Raw genomic sequence first — 12,402 nt, forward strand, 5'->3', positions numbered from 1 at the left:
ATAAACAAGTTCAGATTATTTGCAAGAGCAAATGGGCATTTTCAGTACTACTGAAGATAATGTTTTGGAAAAAAGCATATTGAAGTAACAAGCACTTCAAGACTAGTAATACAAGGATTTGCCCAGTCTCCTTGGAGGTGTGAAACCTTCAGAACAAGGGTTCTTTTTAAGATATCAAAGGGGAGAAATATTTCAGGCAATAATTTGATAAATCTAATAAAATTGTGCTTTTTATTTTGTGTCCACCTAATTAAAGCATCGACTAATCTTAGCAGAGAAGGTTTTTTAATCTAATTAAGTTTGTCAAAAGCCTTCTAAGAGAATTTATGATCCACAAAATATTAGTCTAGTAGCATGCAATCTGGCAGCACTTCTAATTGTTTTGCAAAGATCTTTTCACCCAAGTGATTAAAATGATGCACTGCCCCCATCCCTATATCCAGGTGTAATAATCTCTGAAAATTTCATGGATTAATCATGTTTTCAGTTAGATCAAAACTCCTAAGAATTAGAATTTTAATTGCCTCAGAGTAATTCTACTGAGCACAATATTATATAGGAATATACTTTTGGAAGTGTGTGTGTGTGTGTGTGTGTGTGTGTGTGTGTGTGTATTACTTTCTCTTTTGCTTCCCATTGTAACTCTTTAGAACAAGTTGGTAGGTTGGTAGGAATTATTATAGCTCCCAATTTATATATTGAAGGAGTTGAGTCTTTGAGAAGCGTTTTGATTTGCCTTGGATCTTAGAACATGTGAGCAACATAGCACTCAGGAAAATAAAGGACCAAGTGAGCACACACGTGCTAATAAAACTCAGTACAGGAAGTTCTTGGAGCTCAATGATTATGTAAGGCTTTAAATAAAGTCTCCTAAATCTAAACCAAAATAAATATAAGTACTAAGAGTACAAGTCAGAGCAACTTCTACTTTGCTCTTCCAAAGGTATTTTGAAATGGTTTTGAACATACAGTAGCCCTTTCTCAACTGCAAGGATAAGTTCTAGGACCTCCCCCCAACCCCAGTGGATGCCTGAAACTGTAGATAAAAATGAACCTTATATATATAATTTTTTCTTATATATACATACCTAGGATAAAGTTTAATTTATAAATTAGGCACAGTAAGATATTAACAACAATAACTAATAACAAAAATAGAAGAATTACAACATACTGTAATAAAAGTTATGTGAATGTGTCTTTTTTCTCTCAAAATATCTTACTGTACTGTACTCACGCTTAATCTTACAATGGTATGAGATGATAAAATGCCTCAGTGATGATGTGAAGTGAGGTGAATGACACAGCACTGTGACATAGCATTAGGCTACTATTGACCTCCTGACAATACACCTTCAGGAGGATCTTCTGCTTCCAGACCACAGTTGACTGTGGGTAACTGAAACCACAGAAAGTGAAATTGCAAATAAGGGTAACTACTGTATAGTTAAATTTGATTAGAGAGAGAGAGAGAGAGAGAGAGAGAGACAGAGAATGTGTGTGTATATTAGAAGTCACAAACTCTATGGAGCAAACTATACTTTCTAATCTAAAAATCTTAAATATCTCCACTCCTTTCTTACAATTTAATTACATCTATACTTAGTATACCTTGGAGCAACTAATATCTTAGTTTCTCTTTATTTTAAACATTTTTAAAATGTTTATTTAATTTTGAAGGGGGGGGGGATGAGTCGGGGAGGGGCAGAGAGAGGGAGACACAAAATCCGACGCAGGCTCCAGGCTCTGAGTTGTCACCACAGAGCCCAACATGGGGCTGGAACTCACGAACTGTGAGATCATGACCTGACCCGAAGTCAGACGCTTAACCAACTGAGCCACCCAGGTGCCCCAGTTTCTTATATAAGCAGAAAACATAAAATGAGTCAGGACGGGAGTAGAGAAGCATATCTTGTAAGAGGGAGATATTGGGGGAGTTGACTACTACTAAAACCAATTATTTTTTAAGTCAATTTGATTTGCTAAAATCTGTAAATGTTGTAATTGTTTCCTTCAGCACAAGAAAGACAAACATGGAGTGAAATGAGTTCACTTTTCTAATAGCATTTTAAAAATTATTTTAAGTTCAATGAAATCAAAAGAGAAATCAATTCTAACTGAGCAAGTAGTTAGAGGTGGAGTGGCACTTGCACTCCACTGAAGGTTGTGTATAGAAATTTTCCAAGGGGAAAAAAATGACAAATGCATTCTCAATTAGGAGACTGTGAGTCAATAATTATCTGAGGACCTCTAAACATGTTGTTATGGCTTAACTTTAATACGTGTGGGGGAGTTTGGTAGAACATAAGACTGGAAAGTTAGTTTGGAGACAGGTGACAAAAGCCTTAAACGTGATGCTAAGGAATTAAGATTTGTTTTTTCCTCAAGGTTAAGGATTGAGAAAGGGTTGTGATTTGCATGTCAACTCTGATTGATAGTGACTCCCCAGACCCTGCTATTGAGAGGCATTTTGGGCACCAGTGTGAGCTTAGCGATCTGTTTAAATCAGCAATGTCTTCCATTAGTAAAGGAAAGGTTGGGAAGGAATGCATGTCATGTCTGATCAGTTGGTTTATTCCACAGTCTGAATTAGGTAGGGGTCAAGCATGACATGATTTTGTTTGCCTCCCATCACTGCCTAAAACCATGCTATACCAGATGTCCCTTCCTTACTCTTACTAATATCTGGATAAATCTTACATTTGTCCATTAACTTTCCAATATAAGAACTGAGAGTCTGTGTTCTCACGCAGAGTTTTAAAAGTAAAATTCAGCCTAATTTGCGTTAATTTTCTATACATTTCAACATATTTTTTCACCTTTCTCCTACCTGATGGCTAGTCCATTGGTTTGAGTCTTGCCAAGATTATTTAAACCAGCTAACTTTCTTGGACCACAGTTTCTGGTCTACAGGAAACTGACTTACCTTTGCCACAATAAATACAGCCTGTCCCATTGTCTCCTCTCTCTCACAGCTCTGCTTTCTCTGAGCAATTTGTTTCCCATTGCTTAAATAAGATGAGGGTAAACCAATCTTTTGCTGCCTCTTTTTGCAGTTGTAATTACTTTATTAGCAGCCCTCAAACAGGGATTTTGAGAACAAATAGACTGTTAAGAAGGGAAAGTATGGCAATAGGATGTGACACAGTGAAGAGAAAACAGCTAAGAAATGGGGCTTTACAAGCCAGCTGCCACTCTGGGCAATGAGCCTTCTTCCCACTGGGTCAACTCTGAGAGTCCGTGTATAACCCATACCTCAGATCTATTAGACCCAAGAGGCATAGAGTCTGGTATATTCATACACCAACTCCTATCCATCACTGTTGAGTGCTATTCATGGTAAGGGTGTATTAATTACCAGGCACTTTTGCCTGCTGTATAAGTGACAAAGCAATGTCCAGGGGCCAGGAAAAGCTCTCAGGCAAAGTGATTAAGGTTCTGACAACTGGAAATCCAGTGAGTATTCCCTTGAAGTGGAAATATGGGCAAGATCCCAACAACATCTGCTACCCTGCCTGAAAAAGACATCTCAAAGTCTAGGAAGGGCTCCCTTGGAGGCTTTCTTCTGTGACTTGGGGAGTGTTGCTCATGAAGAAAGAGGCAAAGGCCAGAGAGACCTTTTCTGAATCGTGTGACTCCTAAAATGTCTCCAGCTTCAACAATTTTTTTCCTGTGAATTTCTACTCTTCTGCTTCTATCAACTGGTAATGGACATGGGGCACTTTGGACCACATCTTATAAAGCCATAACACTCATTGAAGGTTTGAGTTGTATAATATCAGCGTACCTAGCATCTATAAAAATATGTATTCATGCCACAGCTTTTCGTAATCATCAACCACATTTATATAATTTCTGTTCTCACTGTTTTAACAAAATATGCTTTCCATTTATATTCATAGTCAAGTACTATGGCTTTGTAAAAAGCAATTTCATTCTAATTTCTAATAATTTCTTTTCAGGCTTTCAAAATGATAGACAAAATCTTGAGGAGATCAAATATAGATCTAATGAGTGGCAAATCTTTAAAAAATTAATTAAAAAAATTCTGATATTGCTATTTATTTCACCAAAATAAAACTTTATTTCACCAGGAAAAAAATACAAGTGCTATAATAAATTCTAACTTGTGGGTTTTTTTTTTCTGATTTGGAATAATTGTAATGCTTATGGTATCTTAAGTACAGAATTTAAAAATTGCTCACCCAGAATTATTTTCAACTTAAAAATGAAATGCTCTTCCGAAAAGCTTTAACAACTTTGGTGTTACACTTACCTAGAGAAATTTTAGTTAATGTTTGATTTAAATTCCATCAGCTGGATATTTTTATATATAACTCACACTTTTGTCCAACTCCTCTTCATTCACTCCCTAATGTTATGTCTTATGTGATTATCTCCCACACTAAATTACAAGTTTCTTTAAGGACAGGGATTGTCTTTCGTAATGTTAGATTATCAACCTCCCTACCACCCTCCAAATCCCAGGTCTTATAAGTGCTTTGCCTAAAAGCTCTCTATATATTACTTTTAGCACAAAAATAAAATCTGAAAGTTTGAAATACCATTTGCAGAGGATTTTGTTTTATCATCTTCATTCCTTTTTGCCCTTGAAACATTTGTGGAACATACAAGATAACAAGTGGCTAATCATTATTAAATTCATAGATATTCATTAAAATCATCTTAATGTAGTGCTTAATGTAATGCTATCCTATATGCATGCACTGGTAAGTTAACTTCATTTTGCGCTCTTAAAATGATTAACCGAGAAATACTCTGGTATATATATACAAGTTTCAGCCCCTTTCCCATCAATAATACCCTTAATTGTGAAGCTCCTAAAGGGAGATAATGGTGGCCAAAAAATATGCACATTCTGGCCCCTGTATGTGGCAGCTTAGCCCCATTGGGTCTATATAATCTTGAGGGATTCCTCAAAGAAAAGCAAACCTTTCCTTTAACTTAATATATTTAATTGTGTAAATTTTGCTTGCTAATATGGGTTAATTGTACTGAATTTATTTAATGCTATGGATTATTTGAAATGATCTCCTACTTTAGAACATTATTATTATTATTTATTATTATTTTGCGATCTAATCATTTTGTTTGTAAGCATTAATTTATAACTGCACAAAAGAATTTTGTGTGTCAAATGACCATTATTCACAATCTAAAAAACAAGGGATAATTGGCTAAAAGCAGACACCAGTCTGCTTAAGTTGAAAAAATATACAGTTATTAATATTAATGGGAGTTCACATTATTCAATGCTTATTTTGTGCTGGGAATTTTTTAAGTGCATGACATGCAGTCTCTCACTAAATCCTCCTAACAAACTTATACTGGAGATTCTATAATTCTTTTCATTTTACAGGTGAAATAAGTCTCTGCAGTTCAGTAACTAATGATTGTCACTCAGCTAGAGAGCAGGAGAGACAAGATGTCAGCATGGGGGTTCTGATGGAAGGGCCCATGTTCTAACACAGTCCTCTAAGTAGTTATAGAGAAAAACAGATACGTTTTTGGAAAGCTCTATTATTAGATTTGTGTTATCATTGAAAGAAATTAATCTTACTTTTGTTCATTTTTTAAATTTTTTAACGTTTTTATTTATTTTTAATTATCTTTTTTTTAAATGTTTGTTTATTTTTGAGACAGAGGGAGACAGAGCACGAGCAGGGGAGGGGCAGAGAGAGGGGGACACACAGAATCTGAAGCAGGCTCCAGGCTCTGACCTGTCAGCACAGAGACCAACGAGGACCCCAGCTCACCAGCTGTGTCCAAAGTCAGACGCTTAAACTACTGAGCCACCCAGGTGCCCCACATTTGTTCATTTTTAACAAATGTTAAGTTCGTCCTGCAACAAGTATATTATAACTACATGATTAAAAATAACATCGCCCACAACATTTATTCATTAACTCATTGTTGACCTGGGGTGGCTCTAAGTGTCAGAGACAATGGCCTTCTATCTACAGGCTGCATTTAGCTCTTGGATTAATTCCACTAACCCAGGGACTTCAAGCTCTATGGGGCAATGGCACCCAGCCTTGAGAATAATTCTTTCACTGGCAGGGTGCTGTGGCTACCTGCTAAAGAGGCAGTCAGCTGAACATCTGCCATTGCAGAGTTAAGGACCCTCGTCCGGTACCTCCAAATTTCTTTTTTTTTTTAATTTTTTTAAAATTTTATTTTTTTCAACGTTTTTTATTTATTTTTGGGACAGAGAGAGACAGAGCATGAACGGGGGAGGGGCAGAGAGAGAGGGAGACACAGAATCGGAAACAGGCTCCAGGCTCCGAGCCATCAGCCCAGAGCCTGACGCGGGGCTCGAACTCACGGGCCGCGAGATCGTGACCTGGCTGAAGTCGGACGCTTAACCGACTGTGCCACCCAGGCGCCCCTGGTACCTCCAAATTTCAAAGGGCTCTAAAGTCAGGGGGTTGGTGTATTAAGATTCTACATGTGTCTTCCTCTAGCATAACTGTCGTGAAACCTACTGAATCTCTTTTTTCTCTTTCTTTCCTCCACGGTTCTTCTCTTCTTGCTCTTCCATCCTCACCATCTAAAACTCTTAACGTTTTATTTCTCCTCTCTCTAGCATCTAGATATTTTTTCTATTTTTTTCATTCACTTTCCCCCATTTTTATTGATAAATAATTGACATGCATGGCTGTGTAAGTTTAAGGTGTATAGTAAGATGTTTGATTTACATATGTTGTGAGATGATTACAACAAATAGGTTCAGTGAACACCCATCATCTCATAGATACAATAAACAAGAAAAAGAGAAAAATTCTCCTTGTGATGAGAACTCTTAGAATATATTCTCTTAACAACTTTCCTTGATATGGTGCAGCCGTGTGAACTATAGTCATCATATTGTATATTATATCCCTAGTATTTATTTGTCTTATAACTGGAAGCTTATGCCTTTTGGTCACCTTCCTCTTCAACAACACTTAGTACTTTAAGGAAGCAGAAGACTGAAAGAAACATAGTTGATTCCATCTCCAGGAAGAACTAAGTATAAATTTTAACATATTTCTTCTCCTTAATTGCTAAAGATCCAAGAAAATTAGTATTTTAAGTAGAAAAGAATCCTACACTCGCCCTCTACATTGTGAAATTTTTCATATTATTTCCAAAAATCCTTGACCCCAAATATTTTACACTTATTCATGGTTGGCCATGCAAAAACTATGGTCAAAATTTAAAAAGGTTTCTAAAAGAATGCACACAAGAAATGCTAAAATTGGTATGACACTGTATGTGTCAGTTATCTAATGTTGCATAACAAATCACAATGGATTTTCAAAAAATGACAATTTTTAATACTCACGGTTTCTGTAACTCAGCTATTCAGACTGGGCAAGCAGGAACCATTTACCTATCCTCCATGGTATGTAGGGCCCAGTTGGCCGATACGAAGGTTGGGGCTATAATCATCTGAGGGCTCATTTACTCAAATGTCTGAAGGTTTTTACTAACTGAATATCTGTTTTTCTCCATGCAGCCCCCCTCTAAGAGGCTTCTTTCTGTGGTCTCTCTGACCTCCTCCACATGGTCTCCCCATGATGGCTGAGTGGGAGGGTGAACATCCTAAGAGGGAGCCAGGAAGAACCGTATCAGGATTTATGACCCAACACCTGAATGCATATGGCATCCATTTCATCATTTCCTATTGGTGGAGGCATCCTAAATCCTACCTCCTTTCAAGGAGAGGGGAGACAAATTCTGTCTTTTGTTTGGAAGTGGTAGGTTTCTGGAGGGGCATTTGGGACCAGAAATCCTGGTGTGCTATTTTTGGAAAATATAATCTGTCAGAGGAATGTTTTGTGTTCTCCATTTATAAATGAACTATACACTGCAGTATGTTAATGGTGGTTTCTTATGTATGTGGGATTTACGCTTGAATTTAATTTTCTTGTATTTTACTATACCTTGCAAACTTTCATTCAGAAATAATGAACATGTATTACCTTTGTAATAGAAAAAGAGAGAGACAGAAAAACAAAACAAGAGATGCTTTTGTGTATTTTTTAAGTCATGAGAAAAGAAAAGCTAGAAAACAAAGCTCGGGATCAACCAAGCAGTCCCTGTGACAGCTGCATTTTGCTCTCTCATTACCTTCCCATCCTGCCTTTATCTGGTACAGCTGCTAGACTCGGCCCAGGTTTGTTTAAACTCGTGGCCTGAATGTTTCTATAGCCTCGAAAGTTCTATTTCACACTTAACCACCTCTGCGCCCATCCTCAGGGAGGAGAAAGAAAGCCAGTAGAGATCCCGGAATAAAGCACAGAGAACAAATCATCCCTTGATACTTTCTACTGAAGGCTTCTCAGAAAAAAAATCTGTAAACGTTACTGAGAATGGATATACAGAAAAAAGATTTTTCAAAGATAAATGTGTAAACTACCTTCCTAATAGTCTTAGTTACCTAATGTCACTCTCAGGCTTGGATTGTTTGTTTGCTTGTTTGTTTGGAAATTTTTATGGCCCCTGAAAGCAATGATCATTTCCCTGACATATAATAAATTCCCATGATGCAAGATATCTTGCAATTTCTTTGTAGCTTGAAATTGATAATCTGATAATAAGAATGACTCCAACTGTTAAGTGTCTATACAGTGCTTTCCTATTTGGAAAGGGTTTCCACATACATACCTAATTGTGTTTTCCCAAACTCCCCTGTAAGGTGAGCTGTGCCGGGAACGCTCTCTGACTTCACAGGGCAAAACATAACTTTAAACGATTTGCCCACCTTACAAGTAAGTAAAACCAAAAGAACAACAAAGGCAGTCTATTTTCTTTCTCAGTGCTAAGAAGAAAGGATTATTTTTGGTCTAAAATAGCGTTTTCCTTCTTCTTCAAGACATAATAGCCAAGGGTAAAAGTGTAGAAGGTAGCGCATTTGCATATTCTAGACACAGAACTCCAGGAATGAACACTCTTGACAGGGCACCTCAATGCCATTTTTCATGTCATATGTGCCATCAACATTAAAAGGTCTTCGTTTCCAATCTTGTGCCTGACTCAAAGAACTAGGAGTATGGACACATGTTACCACACAAATGTTGCCTCCTCTTCGGTACAAGGCAGGGCACCCTGGGCTAGGAAAGATTAACTCAGGTGATTACTGCTGGTGAAGGGTTGTTCTTTGACTACTTGCTGAGAGGGTGGACCCTCGGATCACTAATTAACCAGAAGCATTATTAGGGTAGCTACTGCTTTAAAACTATTTCTAAGCTTCCCAGTTATTTTCAGGTTCCAGTGTTCCCCTTCTCCTGCCCACTTGATTGGTTTTAAATTGCAACTGTCGACTACAGCTTTCTATAGCACTTACTCATGACTGCTCCAGCTTTCAACTTTCTCTTTCCATTCAAACAGCTAAATTGGAAGTGTATAGTGCTTGATTTATATTTAGATGTATTTTTTAAATGAAGAGTTAAAAGTTAAAAGTCTGCACAGCTGCAGGAAACATTATTGAAAGTCCTTTAAAACCATTATGTAGACTCACTCAAATGGCTGCTACAAATGCACATTATAAAATCGGCCTTTTAGCTGTTCGTATTTCATTGGAGTTTGTACTATTTTCCCTCGCCATTGTCAGTATTTAATGGTAATCATTTAGTATCATAAAGCTAGACATGTTTCTCTACATAAGAATAATAACAGCAAGTATGGAAAAATAAGTGGGCAAGGAAAGAAATTTTAAAATGTCGTGGAGGATTGAGGTTAAAGCGTGCATCAAAATTAGTTCGCAGCAATATTGAAACAAACTTGCTTACACTATAAGTACCTTTATCATTTTAAGAAAGTAGAAGTCCGTATGGAGTGTGGGATTCAGAGTTAGACTATGCAATGTCTCAGGGATGACATCACAGACCCAGATTCTTTCCATTTCTCCCCTCTGTCACCTTCAACATCAATTCAGGTAGCACTGGTTCTCTTTGTGAGGGTAAGGAGGTTATTGGTATTTGCAAAACTGCTGGGCTGTTTGCTTCCTTTCACATATTCAGAGGGAAGGGGGGAAATAAAGGGTGAAAACAGGGCAATGCGGCAGAGGGAGAAGAAGGAGGCTGGAGGATGACAGGAAAAGGGAGAGTGGAAGAAGGGAGGGAGAGAGGGAGAGAGAGAAAGAAAATGAAAGTGAGGAAGGAGGAGAGAAGAAGGGAATATAGATAAAATGAGGAGCAAGAGAAGACAGAGATTCTCTCAAAAATCTCTCTGATGGACAACAACTCTCAGGGAGGACACTGGTAATTATGCACTGACTAGCTGAATAAGATTCTAACCAACCACAGGTGAGAATAATGGCGAACCATGATGGAATTAGACCATTCACGACCTTTCCTTGGAGCTGTGTGTTAAGTCAGCTTCTTTGGAGTTTCTTGTGGGGCATGCGGGCAAGGTGAATTCTGAAATAGGGTTAGGATTCCTGTGAAAAGAAAGATGAGTAAATAGATATTGCCTACGTAGCAACCAGTGACTGCTATGTGTAGGCAAGGTTGAAAATCATGTAGTAAAACTTAGCCACATATAAAAAGATTTGACCTTTTCTTTAATCATTATTTGTTTTTGAGAGAGAGAAAGAGTGACAGACAAAATATGAGCAGGGGAGGGGCAGAGAGAGAGAGGGAGACAGAGAATCTGAAGCAGGCTCTGGGCTCTGAGCTGACAGCACAGAGCCTGATGCAGAACCTGAACTCAGGGACAGTGAGATCATGACCTGAGCTGAAGTCAGAGGTTTAGCCGACTGAGCCACCCAGGCGCCCCTGACTTTTTTTTAATACTCGGTTCATATACAATTTATGAAAATCTCATTGGAAATAATTCAAGTACATTATAGACATGTAACATAGGTATATTAAGCTGAGGATATGTGAAACCACTATCACAAACACTCATTTCATTTTATTTTGAGAGCTTTGGATGGATGATTATAATTTACCACTTTTATTGAATAGAATATGAGAACATCTCCTTTAAGAATTGCAGCTATTTTATGATTAATTCCCCCTACCATTATATGAAATATAATTTCAATATTGTCATAACATAAATGTAGTAATGCATTTAACCTGTACCTGGTAAATACCTACTTCAGAGTGTAATAGGTTAGGTGTTTAGAAATTATAAAAATATGGCAGAAAGGGGTTTGGTCCCCAAGCTCTTAATGGTATAATCAAAGAGATAAGATGTGTATAAATAACTCCAGTGCAAGGGAGAAAATAAGCTCCATTAGAGAAGCATAGATAGACGGTAAGGGGAAACGAGGCTCTTTCCGTACAAGATTATCTATGTGAATTTTCCAAAGCAAATCTCAATTTCCAGTTCTTGTCGAAATCATTACCAGCTTTTCTTACTTTATCATTACTTATGTCATTATCAGCAGCTGCTTGCTCTTATCATATGCTAGTTTTACCTGCTTATGAGTCACAATAGAAGGACTTTTACAACAAAGCATTTAATTACTTTTTTGCCTCTAGGGAAGTTATAAGCTAAGATATTAAGCTAAAATGGCACCTATGTGCTCAGCCTCAAAAGCAGTCTTCATCCCTGCTCTCCCTGTAACAGCTGAAGTAAATAATGCTATCTGTTATAGGTCTTAGCCAGTAATTTTTTTTTTTTAATCCACAACTGTCCTAAATAGTACAAAGTTTAGACCAACCTAATTCGATATTTTGACTGGAATTATTCATGAAGTATATCCTCATTTGCTGCTTTGGACACGTATAAGTAATTAATGATGCATACCCCCAGAATTAAATTGTCAGATAGAAAATAATAAATAGCATGGTAGTTAGTGAAAATGGGCATTTTTTCAGCTACTTCAAACTGAGATCTGCATTTTGAACATTAGTTTGATCATTTTATTTGAAGGTACTATGAATTCACAGAACAGGAAGAAAAAAAGAAGATGTGATCTTCAGTCCCAATTCTAGCACTAACTAGCTGGATTACATTTATAATTGTATTTGTTATCTCTGTCTGAATGTTTTCATCTATCAAATGATAAAGTTAAACCACTCAACTCTCAATATCCTCTCTTTCATGTCTAAATTCTAGAGTGAAATATCAGACGCAAAATATCAAACTAGATCACAAAACTTTGTGAAATTATGTTTAACATTATTTTTATTTATCTGCATAGAGATTTCCATATATTAACATAGGTAACTTAGAGCTGCTTTCAATTGGGGAAATAATAATCTATTTTTGTAGGAGGAAATTAATCGTTTTCACCCTTTTGAATATATCCGATCATGGGAATGTTGCTTGTACTATCTCTTTTAATTTTCAAGCAATCCTTCAAAGTAGACATTAGACTATCATAGACACTGATGAAGAAAATAAAGCAGAGTTAAAATTACTTGTCCAAGAAGATCATGC

The sequence above is a fragment of the Panthera tigris genome, chromosome A1, assembly GCF_018350195.1.
Source record: "Panthera tigris isolate Pti1 chromosome A1, P.tigris_Pti1_mat1.1, whole genome shotgun sequence".
NCBI classification, from domain to species: Eukaryota; Metazoa; Chordata; class Mammalia; order Carnivora; family Felidae; genus Panthera; species Panthera tigris.